General features: G+C 42.4%; 1 pseudogene; it reads left to right on the top strand.

The window, feature by feature from the left end:
- The window catches only part of LOC139029009 (intraflagellar transport protein 140 homolog), a 40,822-nt pseudogene extending 39,139 nt beyond the window's left edge, over positions 1–1,683 (top strand).
- The last annotated feature ends 17,932 nt before the right edge of the window (positions 1,684–19,615 follow it).

Here is a 19,615-nt window from a genome sequence, read left to right as displayed (position 1 = left end):
GTGTGTGCAWGCATGTGTGTTTGTGAGAGAGTTGAGTTGGATCTCCCTGCAATCATTCTTCTATGCCTAATCCCCCGTGGCGAGCATATATCCAAGGCTTGGCTTCCTGCCCTGAGCTCTGGGTCTGGATTCCCACGCACAGATTCATACCGCTGTCTGTGATTTAAATCAATGTTTATGTGTTAAAGCGGTTTAGAAGAGATTTAGAGATGTTGATTTGGTTCGATGTTGAAAGTGGAGCCTGGGCAGTGTGCCAGAAATCAATGGCTGACCTGTATATGCAAGAAATCAAATAACTATTACAAATACTTTCAACGTTTTACTGAATGACCTTGAATCAGAAAGGAAGTGGTTTACAATGTTTTCCTTTTTCCAATGCTATGTTAGTCAATCGTTTTCCATTCTCTATTGCATTATGGTTGCTGATCTTATCTTATTCCTAATATACTTTATCAAACAAAATGTTTCCCTCTAACGTCTATGATCAAACAAAATGTCTCTCCTCTTTCTCTGCAGTGAGGCAGAATAGGAGGACACGGCGAGGATGTGTGTGAAGAACCGCCATCATGTGGCCCGGGTGTGTCTGGGGAACACGGGTAATGCCAGGGCAGTGCGGGCACTACGGGAGGCCGAGACCGAGCCTAAACTGGAGGCCAGKGTGGCGGTACTGGCCCTGCATGTCACGTTCTGACCTTAGTTCTTTGTTATTTCTTTGTTTTAGTGTGGTCAGGGCGTGAGTTGGGTGGGTTATCTATGTTCGTTTTTCTATGTTGGTTTTTTCGTTTGGCCTKGTATGATTCTCAATCAGAGGCAGGTGTCGTTAGTTGTCTCTGATTGAGAATCATACTTAGGTAGCCTTTTTTCACCTGGGTTTCGTGGGTGGTTGTCTTCCGTGTCTGTGTGTTCCACACGGAACTGTTTCGGTTTTAGTTCGTTCACTATTGTTTTGTATTTCAGTGTTCAGGTTTRTTCCATTAAATATTCATCATGAACACTTACCACGCTGCGCTTTGGTCCTCCTCTCTTTCTCCCAACGAAGATCGTTACACTGCAGCTGGGCAAGCTGGTAAGAAAACCAACCAAGCAGTAGGTGATCATAGCATTTAATGGTAGCTTCACCTMATTTTCAATTCATTTCCTTAGCCAGGTATTGTCATACCTGGCACATAGAGTAAAATAATGGTCAATTAGAGGTTGTTTAATTTGATCATTACCACATATACTGTCGGCACCTAGTACTTGTATCAGTAGCATCACCTATGTGATTACCCTGTAATAGTGTAAAAAGTATAGTGTAGTAAGTACATGCTATTATGGAGTATTTACCACTTTTGTCTTTATAAATTAATGATGTCATTAGTAGTATATCTGTCCATACTAAAACACTACATGTGTACTGTCTTTAAGATCATCATTACAGAATAACTTCTTACCTATGGATAATGCCTCTAATCTTAAGTGTTACTAGACTTCCAATGGCCCCACAGGAGGATGCAGAGAAGCTGTAATAAGTGCTGCGGGCGCTTCAACCCCCTGAACAAGTTCTACCAGGCATCAGGCCAGTGGCAGCAGGTGGTGGAGACCGCAGAGACCCACGATCACATCCACCTCAGGACCACCTACTACAGCTATGCCAAATACCTGGGGGCCATCGGAGACAAGAGCATGGCCCTCGTATTGTAATGAGCCAGCTTAGCACTGATGCTATGACTGTTAACATTTGATAAGTTAGCATTTAATTTGACTATGTTAGCATTTGATACATGCAGAAAATCAGTACTGGTCTACAGTGCATTAGCATTTTCACTTGAACCTTGTTCTTGTGTATACAAAATATATGAAATGCATGGTTATCTTCATGCATTTATAATATATCTTCAAGTATATCCATCTTATTTGTACAGTATGGGTAGATTTATCAAGGCAACAAACTATCATTATAGTAGATACAGATACATTTCTAAATGTAATCTGTTAGTTACTCAGTTACCTGTCCAAAATTGTAATCAGGAATGTAACTATTGGATTACCCAAATTCAATAATGTAATCTGATTACTTTGTTACTTTTGGAATACTTTTCCTTTAACTTAACTTCCCTTAACTACAGAATCCCGAAATCGGGACAGTTGCTGCTCAATATGCTATATGTGACTAGAATGGCGTTGTAAACAACAGCCAACTTTCCGGGACATGGACAGGTCTTATATCATCAGAAAACTTAACTTAAATRATTGTTAATCTTACTGCAGTGTCCAATTTACAGTAGCTAGTACAGCGAAAAAATACCATGCTATTGTTTGAGGATAGTGCACAACAACAAAACACTTATCAAGGCAACTGGTTTGAKACATTCACCTCTGAAGGTAAATAATGTACTTACAATTCAGTAATCTTGCTCTGATTTGTCATCCTGAGGGTCCCAGAGATAAAATGTGATCCATGTTTTATACAGCGTTTTGCATGAATTCCGACTCTTTCAACTTGCAACAAAACAATTCAAAAAATCTAAATCGGCAAAACGTTGTTTAACCCGGTCAAGTTCGGTTTCTGTGCAATCCTCAGACACTCTAAAAAGCAAACCAAACTTGTTTCATCATTTTACATTACGTATTGGCTACACAACACGTCAATTGGGTCAGCTATCATTACGCACTAATGAGACGAGTGTTCACTTGATTGACAGTGTCTTGGTCCAATCACCTATTGTTTTGGAACATAGCTAGCTAGATAGCCAATGAGCTGGGCTTTCCAGCAGTATGTGAACGCCTTTTGTACGACAAACAGCCATCATGTAAGAGTTGAATGTAAGTACATTATTTACCTAAAGCATTTCACTACACTCGCAATAACATCGTCTAGCATGTGTATGTGACCAATAAAATTTGTTTTGATTTGAGCTGTGCGCAACCATGTTCATTTTCAGGTGAACGCAAACAGGACGCACGGTAGTTTATGTTACGCAGAGGTTCGTTCTCTTCTACAAACTTTTCTCAAAACTGWAAAAGTAAAACATGGCTAATAAGAGTGGAAAGCTATATCGAAGTATATAAATTTGGATGAGATTATTGCAGAAATTGACCAGGAGAGTGACAGAACGAATAGATGAGGGCTCTGAGTGAGAACAGTTTTGATTCCAGTGCGGAATAAATATTTTTGGACAGAAAATATCCACTTGTAAATCAGTAAGTAAAATACATTTTGCTTCTTATGCTAATGCAGTTGTTTAAATGGTTGCAGTAGGTGTGTCAAAAGTTTGGACACCTACTCATTCCAGGGTTTTTCTTTAATTTTACTATTTTCTACACTGTAAAATAATAGTGAAGACATCAAAACTATGAATTAACACATATGGAATCATGTAGTAACCAAAAAATGAATTTTGAAAGTAGCCACYYTTTGCCTTGATGACAGCTTTGCACGGTCTTGGCATTMWCTCAACCAGCTTCATGAGGTAGTCACATGGAGTGCATTTCAGTTAACAGGTGTGCCWTGTTAAAAGTTAATTTGTGGAATTTCTTTCCTTCTTAATGCGTTTGAGCCAATCAGTTGTGTTGTGACAAGGTAGGGGTGGTATACAGAAGTTAGGCCTATTTGGTAAAAGACCAAGTCCATATCATGGCAAGAACTGCTCAAATAAGCAAAGACAAACGACAGTCCATCATTACTTTAAGACGTTAAGGTCAGTCAATGCAGAACATTTCAAGAACTTTTAAAATGTCTTCAAGTGCAGTTGCAAAAACCATCAAGCTATATGATGAAACTGGCTCTCATGAGGACCACCAGAGGAAAGGAAGACCCAGAGTTGCCTCTGCTGTAAAGGATAAGTTCATTAGTTACCAGCCTCAGAAATTGAAATGCTTCAGAGTTCAAGTAACAGACACATCTCAACATCAACTGTTCAGAGGAGACTGCGTGAATCAGGTCTTCATGGTCACATTGCTGCAAAGAAACCACTACTAAAGGACAACAATAAGAAGAAGAGACTTGCTTGGGCAAAGAAACATGAGCAATGGACATTAGACTGGTTGAAATCTGTCCTTTTGCCTGATAAATCCAAATTTGAGATTTTTTGTTCCAACCACCGTATCTTTGTGAGACACAGAGTAGGTGAACGGATGATCTCTGCATGTATGGTTCCCACCGTGAAGCATGGAGGAGGTGTGGGTGTGCTTTGCTGGTGACACTGTCTGTGATTTGTTTAGAATTCAAAGGCACACTTAACCAGCATAGCTACCACAGCATTCTGCAGTGATATCCCATCCCATTTTCTTTTCATCAGGTGTCATGGAAAATGTAATAATTATTCATGCTATCCCGTGTTTTACTGCTTAAAGAATAGTCTCTTGTTATATGCTACTGTTTTTCTAACCTGATACAAACTTGTCTTTGTGGGACTTATCTATAAGCCCAGTATTATGACTAAGGCCAGCAGCATCCCACCCTTCTGGCTTGCTTCTGAAGCTAAGCAGGGTTGATCCTGGTCGGTCCCTAGATGGGAAACCAGATGCTGCTGGAGGTGGTGTTGGAGGGCCAGTAGGAGGCTGCCTTTCCTCTGGTCTAAAAAAAATCTCATTACCCTGTGTAGGGTGCCGTCTTTCGGATGGGACGTTAAACTGGTGTCCTGACTCTCTGTGGTCACGTAACATCCCATGGCACTTATTGTAAGAGTAGGGGTGTTAACCCCGGTGTCCTGGCTAAATTCCCACTCTGGCCCTCATACCATCACGGTCATCTAATTATCCCCTCTCCTCTTCCCTGTAACTATTCTCCAGGTCGTTGCTGTTAATGAGAATGTTTCTCAGTCAACTTACCTGGTAAAATAAGGGTTAAATAAAAGGTCCGTTTGGGTGCGACCTCAGCATGCGACATCCTGTGGGTTTACTATCTACAGAAAGTCACATGTATGGAAAGGAGCACATTATAGTGTTTGTCATTGTGAATGCAGTTAGACTGTTGAGTTCTCGGGTTAGTAACGTTGTGCTATCTTAAATCTGGACAGACAACCCATTGCCTTTTACACACTATCTGCTGACTGCCACATATACAAAAAGTGTAAGGGCTATTTGACCAAGAAGGAGAGTGATGGAGTGCTGCATCAGATGACCTGGCCTCCACAATCACCCGACCTCAATCCAATTGAGATAGTTTGGGATGAGTAAAAAAAATAAAAAAAATATTCACCTTTATTTAACCAGGTAGGCCAGTTGAGAACAAGGTCTCATTTACAACTGCGGCCTGGCCAAGATAAAGCAAAGCAGTGCGACAAAAACAACAACAGAGTTACACATGGGATAAACAAACGTACAGTCAATAACACAATAGAATATCTGTATACAGTGTGTGCAAATGAAGTAAGGAGGTAAGGCAATAAATAGGCCATAGTGGCGAAGTAATTACAATTTAGCAATTAACACTGGAGTGATAGATGTGCAGATGAGGATGTGCAAGTATAAATACTGGTGTGCAAAAGAGCAGAAAAAAAACTTTAATAAATATAGGGATGAGGTAGGTAGTTGGTTGGATGGATGGGCTATTTAAAGATGGGCTGTGTACAGCTGCAGCGATCGGTAAGCTGCTCTGACAGCCGATGCTTGAAGTTAGTGAGGGAGATATAAGTCTCCAACTTCAGTGATTTGTGCAATTCGTTCCAGTCATTGGCAGCAGAGAACTGGAAGGAAAGGCGGCCAAAGGAGGTGTTGGCTTTGGGGATATCCAGTGAAATAAACCTGCTGGAGTGCGTGCTACGGGTGGGTGTTGCTATGGTGACCAGTGAGCTGAGATAAGACGGAGCTTTACCTAGCAAAGACCTGGAGCCAGTGGGTTTGGCGACGATTATGTAACGAGGACCAGCCAGCGAGAGCATACAGGTCGCAATGGTGGGTAGTAAATGGGGCTTTGGTGACAAAACAGATGGCCCTGTGATAGACTGCATCCAATTTGCTGAGTAGAGTGTTGGAGGCTATTTTGTAAATGACATCACCGAAGTCAAGGATCGGCAGGATAGTCAGTTTTACGAGGGTATGTTTGGCAGCATGAGTGAAGGAGACTTTGTTGCGAAATAGGAAGCCGATTCTAGATTTAATTTTGGATTGGAGATGCTTAATGTGAGTCTGGAAGGAGAGTTTACAGTCTAGCCAGACACCTAGGTATTTATAGTTGTCCACATATTCTAAGTCAGAACCGTCCGGAGTAGTGATGCTAGGCGGGCAAGCGGAAGCGGGCAGCGATCAGTTGAAGAAAATGCATTTAGTTTTACTAGCGTTTAAGAGCAGTTGGAGGCCACGGAAGGAGTGTTGTATGGCATTGAAGCTTGTTTGGAGGTTTGTTAACACAGTGTCCAAAGAAGGGCCAGATGTATACAGAATGGTGTCGTCTGCATAGAGGTGGATCAAAGAATCACCCGCAGCAAGAGCGACATCATTGATATATACTGAGAAAAGAATTGGCCCGAGAATTGAACCATGTGGCACCCCCATAGAGACTGCCAGAGGCCCAGACAACAGGCTTTCGATTTGGCACACTGAACTCTGTCAGAGAAGTAGTTAGTGAACCAGGCGAGGCAGTCATTGGAGAAACCAAGGCTGCTGAGTCTGCCGATAAGAATGTGGTGATTGACAGAGTCAAAGCCTTGGCCAGGTCGATGAAGACGGCTGCACAGTACTGTTTTTTATCGATGCCAGTTATGGTATCGTTTAGGACCTTGAGCGTGGCTGAGGGCCACCCGTGACCAGCTCGGAAACCGGATTGCATAGCGGAGAAGGTACGGTGGGATTCGAGATGGTCGATGATCTGTTTGTTCACTTGGCTTTCGAATACTTTAGAAAGGCAGGGCAGGATGGATATAGCTCTGTAACAGTTTGGGTCTAGAGTGTCTCCCCCTTTGAAGAGGGGAGTGACCGCGGACACTTTCCAATCTTTAGAAATCTCAGACGATACGAAAGAGAGGTTGAACAGACTAGTAATGGGGGTTGCGACAATGGTGGCGGATCATTTTAAAAAGAGAGGGTCCATATTGTCTAACCCAGCTGATTTGTACAGATCCAGATTCTGCAGCTCTTTCAGAACATCAGCTGTCTGGATTTGGGTGAAGGAGAAGCGGGGGGGCTTGGGCCAGTTGTTGCGGGGGGTGCAGAGCTGTGTGCTGGGGTTGGGGTAGCCAGGTGGAAAGCGTGGCCAGCCGTAGAGAGATGCTTATTGAAATTCTCGATTATCATGGATTTATCAGTGGTGAGCCTCAGTGCAGTGGGCAGCTGGGAGGAGGTGCTCTTATTCTCCATGGACTGTACAGTGTCCCAGAACTTTTTGGAGTTAGTGCTGCAGGATGCACTTTTTCTGTTTGAAAAAGCTAGCCTTTGCTTTCCTAATTGACTATGCATATTGGTTCCTGACTTCCTGAAAAGTTGCATATCGCGGGGACTATTTGAAGCTAGTGCAGTGCGCCACAGGATGTTTTTGTGCTGGTCAAGGGCAGTCAAGTCTGGAGTGAACCAAGGGCTATATCTGTTCAAAGTTCTGAATTTTTTGAAAGGGGCATGCTTATTTAAGATGGTGAGGAAGGCACTTTTGAAGAACAACAAGGCATCCTCTACTGACGGGATGAGGTCAATATCCTTCCAGGATACCCGGAACAGGTCGATTAGAAAGGCCTGCTTGCTGAAGTGTTTTAGGGAGCATTTGGCAGTGATAAGGGGTGGTCGTTTGACCGCGGGCCAATAATGGACGCAGGCAATGAGGTAGTGATCACCAAGATCCTGGTTGAAAACAGCAGAGCTGTATTTAGAGAGCTTGTTGGTCAGGATGATATCTATGAGGGTGCCCATGTTTACGGATTTGGGGTTGTACCTGGTAGGTTCCTTGATAATTTGTGTGAGATTGAGGGCATCTAACTTAGATTGTAGGATGGATGGGGTGTTAAGCATATCCCAGTTTAGGTCACCTAACAGTACGAACTCTGAAGATAAATGGGTGGCAATCAATTCACATATGGTGTCCAGGTCACAGCTGGGAGCTGAGGGGGGTCTATAACAAGTGGCAACAGTGAGTGACTTATTTCTGGAGAGATGGATTTAGTAGCTAGAACTGTTTGGGTATAGACCTGGATAGTAGGACAGAACTCTGCAGGCTATCTCTACAGTAGATTGAAATTCCGTCCCCTCTAGCAGTTCTGTCTTGACGGAAAATGTTGTAATTGGGGATGGAAATTTCTGAATTGTTGGTGGCCTTCCTAAGCCACGATTCAGACACAGCTAGGACATCAGGGTTGGGGGAGTGCACTAAAGCAGTGAATAAAGCAAACTTAGGGAGGAGGCTTCTGATGTTAACATGCATGAACCCAAGGCTTTTACAGTTACAGAAGTCAACAAATGACAGCGCCTGGGGACACACAGGGCCTGGGTTAACCTTTTCATCACCAGAGGAACAGAGGAGGAGTAGGATAAGGGTATGGCTAAAGGCTATAAAAGCTGGTCGTCTAGTACGTTCGGAACAGAGAGTAAAACTAGCAGACTTCTGGGCGTGGTAGGATAGATTCAGCGCATAATGCACAGACAAGGGCATGGTAGGGTGCGAGTACAGTGCAACCTTCCGGTTACTAGTCCAACCCTCTAACCACTAGGCTAAATCCTTGAGCGGTTTCTTTCCTCTCCGGCAACTGAGGAAGGACTGTATCTTTGTAGTGACTGGGTGTATTGATACACCATCCAAAGTGTAATTAATAACTTCACCATGCTCAAAGGGATATTCAAAGTCTGCTTTTTTTTACCCATCTACCAATAGGTGCCTTTTGCGAGGCTTTGGAAACCTCCCTGACCTTTGTGGTTGAATCAGTGTTTGAAATTCACTGCTCGACTGATGGACCTCATAGATAAGTGTATGTGTGGGGTGCAGAGATAAGGTAGTCATTTAAAAATCATGTTAAATACTATTATTGCACACAGAGTGAGTCCATGCAACTTATGTGACTTGTTAAGCACATTTTTACTCCTGAATTTATTTAGGCTTGCCTTAACAAAGCGGTTGAATAATTATTGACTCAAGACATTTCAGCTTTTCATTTTTTGTTAATTTGTAAAAATGTTCTTTGACATTATGCGGTATTGCGTATAGGCCAGTTACACAAAATCTCAATTTAATCAATTTTAAATTCAGGCTGTAAAAACAACAAAATATGTCAAAAGTAAAGGGGTGTGAATACTTTCTGAAGGCACTGTAAATTATCTCTGAGTGTGTCCTGATTTTGTGATTAGAGGAAGAAAGTAGAAAATGCATACTGCAATAGCAGAGAGGACAGGTGGATCCTGTTTCCATTGATCATCCTTGAGATGTTTCTACAACTTGATTGGAGTCCACCTGTGGTAAATTCAATTTGATTTAACCTTTATTTATTAAGTAGGCAAGTCAATAAGAACAAATTCTTATTTACAATGACTCTCTACACCGCCAAACTCAGACGACGCTGGGCCAATTGTGCGCCGCCCTATGGGACTCCAATCACGGCCGTTGTGATACCGGTTGGATTGGACATGATTTGGGAATACACACAGCTGTCTTTATAAGTCCCACAGTTGATAATGCATGTCAGAGCAAAACCAAACCATGAGTCGAAGAGGTCTGTAGAGGTCCGTAGAGTTCCGAGACAAGATTGTGTCGAGGTACAGATCTGGGATGGTACCAAAAACATTTCTGCAGCATTGAATGTCCCAAGAACACAGTGGCCTCCATCATTCTTAAATGGAAAGAAGTTTGGAACCACCAAGACTCTTCTTTTTTTAATGAATATTTAAAACATACAATACACTTGCGGTGAAGCCGTCAACAACATACATCAAATTAATCATTAACGGCCTCCCATCCAGAGCACACACAGAAGCAAACAGAGTCAACGCCCTGCTCAAGGCACGTCGACAGATCTCCACCAGCCCTCTAAGACCCCCCCCCACAGTTCCCAAGAGATGCCCCTCAACATCCGAATCCAGACCCCCACCCCCCCCGAGAAAAAATATAGAAAATAATTCCATTATTTGTATGGCACTATTTACATGTGTGCATTTGAATGAGTGTGTGTGTGTGTATTGCATGTGTACATACACCTGCACGGCAACAGCCTCATGCAAACAGGCATTAACTGTAACAACACTGCCCCTCAGTGTCATTCAAAGCTTCCCTCAGCCCATCCCACCTATCTCTGCTGGCTACCCTCTTCGAATTTCTATGCACCATATATCTTTCAACTATGCTGTGATGTTGATAAGATAAATACTTTAACTAAGACTATTAGTATATTAGTAATTGACTGACCCGGTCTCTCCAGATCTCCCATCAGTACTATTTCTAGGGTCAATTTTAGATCAATGCTATGCATTTTCACCCATTCCTGAACCTGAAACCAAAAACAGGCTACCTGAGGGCAATACCAAAATAAATGGTCTATTGATTCTGTATCCTCACAACAAAATCTGCAGAGCTTCGATGATTGTATGCCCCAAATATTCAACATTTTGTTGGTGGCAAGAATTCTATATAATAATTTTAGCTGAAAAGCACGAAGTCTTGAATCTTGCGTAATTTTATATATCAACTCATATATACCATGGAATCAGTACATCAAAAATCTGTTCCCAACTATTTTGCAGTCTGTATTGCACAGCTGTCAACACCCTGGTCCTCAAATGAAATTGGTATACTTTCCAATTTATTATATTTTTATTCCTCTGCCAGTTTTGATCCTTTATATTGGGCAGACTGACCAGTTCCCTACCTCCTCCCGCTGCTACCTGCCGCCTCCATTTTTGGGGTAATGCTGTAATCAATTAGTTGTATTCTTGGATTGAGCAGACCTTCCCATACAATTATGATGACTCCATGAAAGACATAACTCTACCATTCCAATTTACAATATCATTTAAAAACATCTTTCAACATCTTTCAAACATCTTTCCCATAAATACAGGTCTTTTATCAACCAGCACATTTGAGTTCAGCCATAATATTTGTTGTAATATTTGTTCTAACTTTTCAGGGGGATGAAATTGAAATTGTAGCCAGTTCTGCAATGCTTGTTTGAAAAAGACAGATACTTTGAAAAAAGTATCATTTTCAATTAATCCAAAATGCACAAAGGCAAAAAGGCAATTTTTAAACAATGGATGAGCTTTTCTTATTAATCTACTTGAGAACCATTTCGGGTCCAAGTAAAACTTTTCAATAACTGAAGCTTTGAGAGGGGTTTAGTGCTTTTATATTAAATAATCTCAACCCACCCAATTCATATTCATTATATAGATTGGCACGCTTTGTCTTGTCTGGTTTAGCATCCCAAATAAAACAAAATATTTTTTGCCTATATGATTTGAGAAAAAAAACAAATCATCAGGAGTAGGCAGCGCCATAAGTAAGTGAGTAAACTGAGATATGACTAAGGAGTTAATCAGGGCAATTTTTCCATAAATAGACAGGTATTTACCTCTCCGTGGTTGCAGGATCTTGTCTATTTTTACAAGTTTTCTATTGAAATTCATTGTGGAGAGCTCATTTATATCTTTTGTGATATGAATACCAAGTATGTCTACTTCACCGTCAGCCCATTTTATAGGTAAACTGCAGGGTAATGTAAAAGTTGTATTTTTTAAAGATCCAATAGGTAATGTTGTACACTTTTAGTCCAGAGAGTACAGAAAAGTTATCTAGATCTTCGATTAGACATTGCAGGAATCTAGCTTGCGAAGTTAATATAAAACTTGAGTCATCGGCATACAGGACACCTTTTGTTTTAAAGCCTTGGATTTCTAATCGTCTAATGTTTTTATTTGATCTGATTTGAATAGCTAGCATTTCGATGGCCATAACAAATAGATATGGTGACAGCAGACACCCTTTTTTAACTCCTCTTGACAATTCAAACCTCTCTGAGAAATAGCCACTATTTACTATTTTACAGCTGGGGTTGCTATACATTACTTTTACCCATTTTATAAGAGAATCGCAGAAATTGAAAAAATCCAAGCATTTACTTTATCAAAGGCCTTTTTAAAATCCGCTATATATACCAGGCCTGGCTTAGATTTTTCATGATGTTCTATTATATCGAGTAGTTGTCATATATTATCTCCACTGTATCGTGCTAATTATTTTTGTTAGGGTTCCTGTGTTAGAGATGAATTTTTCTCCATATTCCATCCAGTTTGCTTTATTTTTGTAATATATTAAATAATATCTTGAATAAGTTCCTCCAGTTCTTTTTGTTTTTCCTCTAACTTATTTTGTATCTGTAGTATAATTTTTATTGTTATCTACCTGTACTATTAGTTCATGGATTTCCCTTGTTAGTCTTGTCTCTTTAGCCGGAAATTGCTTTTTTTATTATTGATGAATATTGAATTGAATGACCTCTGAAGGTACATTTAAAGGTATCCCAACCAATAAGGAGATTTGGGAACTTATATTGTACTGGAAAAATTCCGTTATAAATGATTTTGTCTTAGTTAAAAATAAATTGTCCTCCAGTAAACTTTGATCAAATGTACAATATCCCCATCCACGTGGAAATACTATGTGAGTTATGTGAGTTAAGAGTTATGTGAAGACCAATTAGATGATGATCCGATCGCATTCTGTCTCCTATTAAATCTTTTTAAACCTTTGATGCAAGAGAGAAAGAGACAAGAAAGTAGTCAAGACGACTAGCTTGATTAAGTCTCCACCATGTATATCTCACTTGGCTGGGTTTTTTAGTCTCCAAATATCCACTATTTCTAATATGTCCATAATATTTGTGATTTCCTTAAGGGCAGGGTGATTATAGTTTGTAGAGTGATTTCCTTTACGGCCCATTGAGGCACTTAACACTGTGTTATAGTCTCCCACCATAATGATTTGATCATTTGTTGCCTGTAAGTTCAATAAATTGGTATAAAGATTTTGTAAGAAGTATGGAGCATCCTGATTTGGACCATATAGAATAATGAGCCAAATCTGTTTTTCATCCACTTTGATATTCAAAAAGATACACCATCCTTGCGAATCATTCCTGACTATTTGCACATTCAGATCAACATTTTTGTTAATTAATATCATCACACCTTTTGAGTTCCTTTGTCCATGACAGGAAATGATTTCACCACCCCATTCCTTTTTCCACACAACTTCATCAAATGATGTAGTGAGTTTCCTGTAAACAGTATATGTTATATTCCTTTTCTTTTAGCCACGTAAAGACTGATCTTCTTTTTTATAATCTGCTAAACAATTATAACTGGCTATACTTATTTCATGTCACACCCTGACCATAGTTTGCGTTGTATGTTTCTATGTTTTGTTTGGTCAGGGTGTGATCTGAGTGGGCATTCTATGTTGTATGTCTAGTTTGTCTGTTTCTATGTGTTTGGCCTGATATGGTTCTCAATCAGAGGCAGGTGTTAGTCGTTGTCTCTGATTGGGAACCATATTTAGATAGCCTGTTTTGTATTGTGGGTTGTGGGTGATTGTTCCTGTTACTGTGTTCCTGTGTTTGTGTTGTTCACTTTACGGGACTGTTTCGTCTTCGTTCGTTTATTCATTATTTTGTTTGTTTCAAGTATTCCTATTAAAATGGATACTCACCACGCTGCATCTTGGTCCGACATTTCTTACTCCTCGTCAGAGGAGGACGAAGACTACCGTTACAGAATCACCCACCACCAAAGGACCAAGCAGCGTGGTAACGGGCAGCAGCAGCAGCAGCAGCAGCAGCAGCGATCGCAGGACTCCTGGACCTGGGAGGAAATTCTGGACGGCAAGGTACCCTGGGCACAAGCTGGAGAATATCGCCGCCCCAAGGCTGAGCTGGAGGCAGCGAAAGCGGAGAGGTGGCGGTATGAGGAAGCAGCACGAAAGCGCGGAAGGAGGCCCGAGAGGCAGCCCCAAAAATGTATTGGGGGGGGTACACTGGGAGTGTAGCTAAGTCAGGTAGGAGACCTGAGCCAACTCCCCGTGCTTACCGTGGAGAGAGAGGGACCGGGCAGGCACCGTGTTAAGCCGTGAGGCGCACGGTGTCCCCAGTGAGCAGGCATAGCCCGGTGCGGTACATAGCAGCGCCTCGTATCGGCCGGGCTAGAGTGGGCATCGAGCCAGGTGCCATGAAGCCGGCTCAGCGCATCTGGTCTCCAGTGCGTCTCCTCGGGCCGGGGTACATGGCACCAGCCCTACGCATGGTGTCCCCGGTTCGCCAGCACAGCGCAGTGCGGGCTATTCCACCTCGCCTCGCTGGCCTGGCTACGGGAAGCATTCAGCCAGGTAGGGTTGGGCAGGCTCGGTGCTCGAGACCTGTAGTGCGCCTCCACGGTCCGGTCTATCCGGTGCATTCTCCACGCACCAGCCCTCCTGTGACAGCCCCACGCAACAGTTCTCCTGTGGCAGTCCCACGCACCAGCCCTCCGGTGCCGGCACCAGGCCTCCAGTTCCAGTACCCCGCACTCGCCCTGAGGTGCGTGTTCCCAGCCCGGTACCACCAGTTCCGGCACCCCGCACCAGGCCTACTGTGCGCCTCCAGGGTCCAGTATGCCCTGTTCCTGCTCCCCGCACTCGCCCTGAGGTGCGTGTTCCCAGCCCGGTACCACCAGTTCCGGCACCACGCACCAGGCGCGCCTCGGCAGGTCTGAGCCGCAAAACCGCCTGTATTCCAGCGCCGCCTGAGTCGCCCACGTCTGTTCCTGAGCCGCCAGAGTCGCCCGTCTGTCCTGAGCCGCCAGAGTCGCCCGTCTGTCCTGAGCCGCCAGAGTCGCCCGTCTGTCCTGAGCCGCCAGAGTCGCCCGTCTGTCCTGATCCGCCAGAGTCGCGGATTGCATAAACTCTGATCGATTATTGGATGCGTCCTCAGGAATCCAAGAAAATAATAGATTTTCACGCATGCTACGGCTTTGAATTTTTAGTAGCAACTGCCTCATCACCCTGTTATTCCTGAGTAGACAATCCATATAGGAATCGAGGGTTTTTACCTTAGCTGTGATTGCCTTTTTCTCTCATTGGAGCGTGAGAATTTCACTCTGGCTAAAGTCAAAACTCCACCTCAGCCCTGCTACCTCCTCACACAACTTTTCAGGTGTTGCATGGATTCAAGTAAGAGCACTAGCCTCTACTTCAACGGTAAGAAAATCGTCCGTGTTTGTAGATGAATACGTCTTTCTTTTTTTGTCAGGTTAGAGTTATTTTGTGAGTTAGCCAGATCTTTCCACAATGTAGTATGTTGTTCCGCCGTAGCATAAAGCTGTTGATACTCGTCAATTTCCCCCAGGATCTCTTTAGTATCCAGGTTGGCTTTGAACTGCAACCAGTTGTTTACAAAGGTTTTTAACGCTGCTTCTTTCTCACGACACCCGATTATGTAATCACTAGTTGCAAAATGCGCGATCCCACTTCAATACAAAGTTGCTTTCGCTGTTTTGTTTGTTATTAACAAGCTGCTCCATGAAGAGTCTGAGCACTCAGCAGGCCGTTCTTACAGTCTCCTCTTAGAGCTGGCCGCCCGGCCAAACTGAGCAATTGGGGAGAATGGCCTTGGTCAGGCAGGTGACCAAGAACCTGATGGTCACTCTGACAGAGCTCCGGAGGTCCCCTGTGGATATGGGAGAAGCTTCCAGAAGGACAACCATCTCTGCAGCACTCAGGCCTTTATGGTAGAGTGCCAGACGGAAGCCACTCCTTAGTGAAAGCACATGACAGTACACTTGGAGTTTGCCAAAACATACCTAAAGGACTCTCAGACCATGAGAAACAAGATTCTCTGTTCTGATGAAACCAAGATTGAACTCTTTGGCCTGAATGCCAAGCATCATGTCTGGAGGAAACCTGGCACCATCCATATTGATCCCATCTTTACTAATGCTGCAGAATTGTGCTTGAAAGCAATATCCAGATCCTTTGGTAGTGTATGTATGTAGTGCTTACAATATAGTATCCATGTCTAGGAAAACCAAAGTTACAAAGGCTGGGCCTAATATAGTGTATAAGAGGTCATACAATAAGTTTTGTAGTGATTCCTATGTTGTTGATGTAAAGAATATTTGTTGGTCCGTGGTGTGTAATGAGGAGCAAACAGATGATGCACTTGACACATTTATGAAATTGCTAATCCCAGTTACTAATAACCATGCACCCATTAAGAAAATGACTGTGAAAACTGTTAAATCCCTGTGGATTGATGAGGAATTTAAAAATTGTATTGTTGACAGGGATGAGGCAAAAGGAATGGTAAATAAGTCTGACAACTTGGATGGAAAATTACTGAGGAAAGTAGCGGACAAAATTGCCACTCCTATTTGTCATATCTTCAATTTTAGCCTACTAGAAAGTGTGTGCCCTTAGGCCTGGAGGGACGCAAAAGCAATTCCGCTACCAAAGAATAGTAAAGCCCCCTGGCTCAAATAGCCGACCAATCGGCTTGTTACCAACCCTTAGTAAAATTTTGGGGAAAAATATGTTTGACCAGATATAATGCTATTTTCAGTAAACAAATTGAAAACAGACTTTCAGCGCGCTTATAGGGAAGGACATTCAACAAGCCCAGCACTTACACAAGTGACTGATGATTGGCTGAGAGAAATTGATAATAAAAAATATTGTTGGGGCTGTTTTGTTAGACTTCAGTGCGGCTTTTGACATTATCGATCATAGTCTGCTGCTGGAAAAACATGTGTTATGGTTTTACTCCCCCTGCTATATTGTGGATAAATAGTGTCCTGTCTAACAGAACACAGCGGGTGTTCTTTAATGGAAGCTTCTCCAACATAATCTAGGTAGAATCAGGAATTCCCCAGGGCAGCTGTCTAGGCACCTTACTTTTTTCAATCTTTGTGAGAGGTATTGACATGTTGGAAGCTCTGAGCTGTCTGTTTAAACGACTAGCACACAGCTCAGACACCAATGCATACCCCACAAGACATGCCACCAGAGGTCTTTTCACAGACCCCAAGTCCATTACAGGAGGCACACAGTACTACATGGAACTCTATTCCACATCAGGTAACTGACGCAATCAGTCGAATCAGATTTAAAAAACACCTTATGGAACAGCGGGGACAGTGAAGCAACAAAAGCATAGACACAGACACATGCATACACACACATGATAACATACGGTCTATACACACACGTACACATGGATTATGTGTTGTAGATATGTGGTAGTGGAGTGTGGACCTGAGTAAACACACTTAGCGTGTTGTGAATTCTGTAATGAATGTATTCTAATATTTTCTAAATTGTATAACTGCCTTATTTTAGGCAGACCCCAGGAAGAGTATTAGCTGCCTTGGCAGCAGCTAATGGGGATCCATAATAAATAAACACAAATACAGGTTTCTTAATGGTTCTTTTTAAAGTAATGTTCCCATAATGTTTAGAGAACGTTAAACAATGTTCTTCTGTGGGAATTTCAGTACTTCAGCAACGTTTTCTGCTGGTTTCCTCATGGTGCCATGTAAAGTCATGTTCTCAGAACATTAAAAWAACTTTCCRTAACAAAACACAAGAAAACATTAGCAACATTCAAAGAACGTTCTAAGAATGTTATTTAKAAATATATACATTACGTTCTAAGTGTCAACAAAATGTTCTCTATCCTCTATTTTGTTAAGTGTTCAGGTGTGTGGCCATCTGATCTTAATGAGTGCTTGTTTCCTTTGAAATGGGGTCTATTTGAATAAACTAAAATGAACAGCTTTGTATTTGTAAAAAAAGATGGCATGCTAGCTCCATCCTGGTGGCACAGTGGACTAATTCTATGGATAGAGWTCAGAACAACATAAGTTCAGATCTCACTGACGCTGTGCCACAAGTCAAGCGTTTCGCTACACCCGCAATAATATCTGCTAAATATGTGTTGACCAAAAATATTTAATTTGAATAAAAAATACATGTGTTTGCATAATTTATGTCTAAGAAATGTAATTTCCACGTTTCTTATCTGTGCTTGGAATTGAAAACAATTAACCCAAAATAAGCTAGCAGTGTTATTAAAAATCTTATTGAAACATGTTCTCAGAACATTATTTAATTACCTTCAAATAACCTATAATTTCCTTTCTCAGAAAGTTAATAAAACCTCTCAGGAAAACGTTCAGGGAACCATAGTAACATGTTTTCAAAACCTCCCTGCAACGTAAAAATGTAYATTCCCAGAACAGGCAACATTTTCCCTTCCTTTATCAAAATGTAAAAAAAACTGTTAAACCGATCAGGAAACATATGGCTTCATTCYCAGAACCAATGGGAAAACAAAAACATACAGTGGGGAGAACAAGTATTTGATACACTGCCGTTTTTGCAGGTTTTCCTACTTACAAAGCATGTAGAGGTCTGTAATTTTTTATCATAGGTACACTTCAACTGTGAGAGACGGAATCTAAAAATCCAGAAAATCACATTGTATGATTATAAGTAATTAATTTGCATTTTATTGCATGACATAAGTATTTGGTCACCTACCAACCAGTAAGAATTCCGGCTCTCACAGACCTGTTAGTTTTTCTTTAAGAAACCCTCCTGTTCTCCACTCATTACCTGTATTAACTGCACCTGTTTGAACTCGTTACCTGTATAAAAGACACCTGTCCACACACTCAATCAAACAGACTCCAATCTCTCCACAATGGCCAAGACCAGAGAGCTGTGTGAGGACATCAGGGTTAAATTGTAGACCTGCACAAGACTGGAATGGGCTACAGGACAATAGGCAAGCAGCTTGGTGAGAAGGCAACAACTGTTGGCGCAATTATTAGAAAATGGAAGAAGTTCAAGATGATGGTCAATCACCCTCGGTCTGGGGCTCCATGCAAGATCTCACCTCGTGGGGCATCAATGATCATGAGGAAGGTGAGGGATCAGCCCAGAACTACACGGCAGGACCTGGTCAATGACCTGAAGAGAGCTGGGACCACAGTCTCAAAGAAAACCATTAGTAACACACTACGCGTCATGGATTAAAATCCTGCAGCGCACGCAAGGTCCCCTGCTCAAGCCAGCGCATGTCCAGGCCCGTCTGAAGTTTGCCAATAACCATCTGGATGATCCAGAGGAGGAATGGGAGAAGGTCATTGTGGTCTGATGAGACAAAAATAGAGCTTTTTGGTCTAAACATCCACTCGCCGTGTTTGGAGGAAGAAGAAGGATGAGTACAACCCCAAGAACACCATCCAACCGTGAAGCATGGAGGTGGAAACATCATTCTTTGGGGATGCTTTTCTGCAAAGGGGACAGGACGACTGACCGTATTGAGGGGGAGGATGGATGGGGCCATGTATCGCGAGATCTTGCCAACAACCTCCTTCCTCATAAGAGCATTGAAGATGGGTCGTGGCTGGGTCTTCCAGCATGACAACGACCCGAAACCACAGCCAGGGCAACTAAGGAGTGGCTCCGTAAGAAGCATCTCAGGTCCTGGAGTGCCTAACCAGTCTCCAAGACTACCCAATAGAAAATCTTTTGGAGGGAGCTTGAAAGTTCCGTATTGCCCGCCACAGCCCTCGAAACGTGAAGGAATCTTGGAGAAGGTCTGTTATGGAGAGTGCCGGCCAAAATCGCCTCTGCAGGTGTGTGCAAACCTTGCGTCAGAACTACAGGAAAACGTATATCTCTTGTAATGGT

The sequence above is a fragment of the Salvelinus sp. IW2-2015 genome, linkage group LG17, assembly GCF_002910315.2.
Source record: "Salvelinus sp. IW2-2015 linkage group LG17, ASM291031v2, whole genome shotgun sequence".
Classification (NCBI taxonomy): domain Eukaryota; kingdom Metazoa; phylum Chordata; class Actinopteri; order Salmoniformes; family Salmonidae; genus Salvelinus; species Salvelinus sp. IW2-2015.
This window is presented reverse-complemented; position numbering and strand designations above follow the sequence as displayed.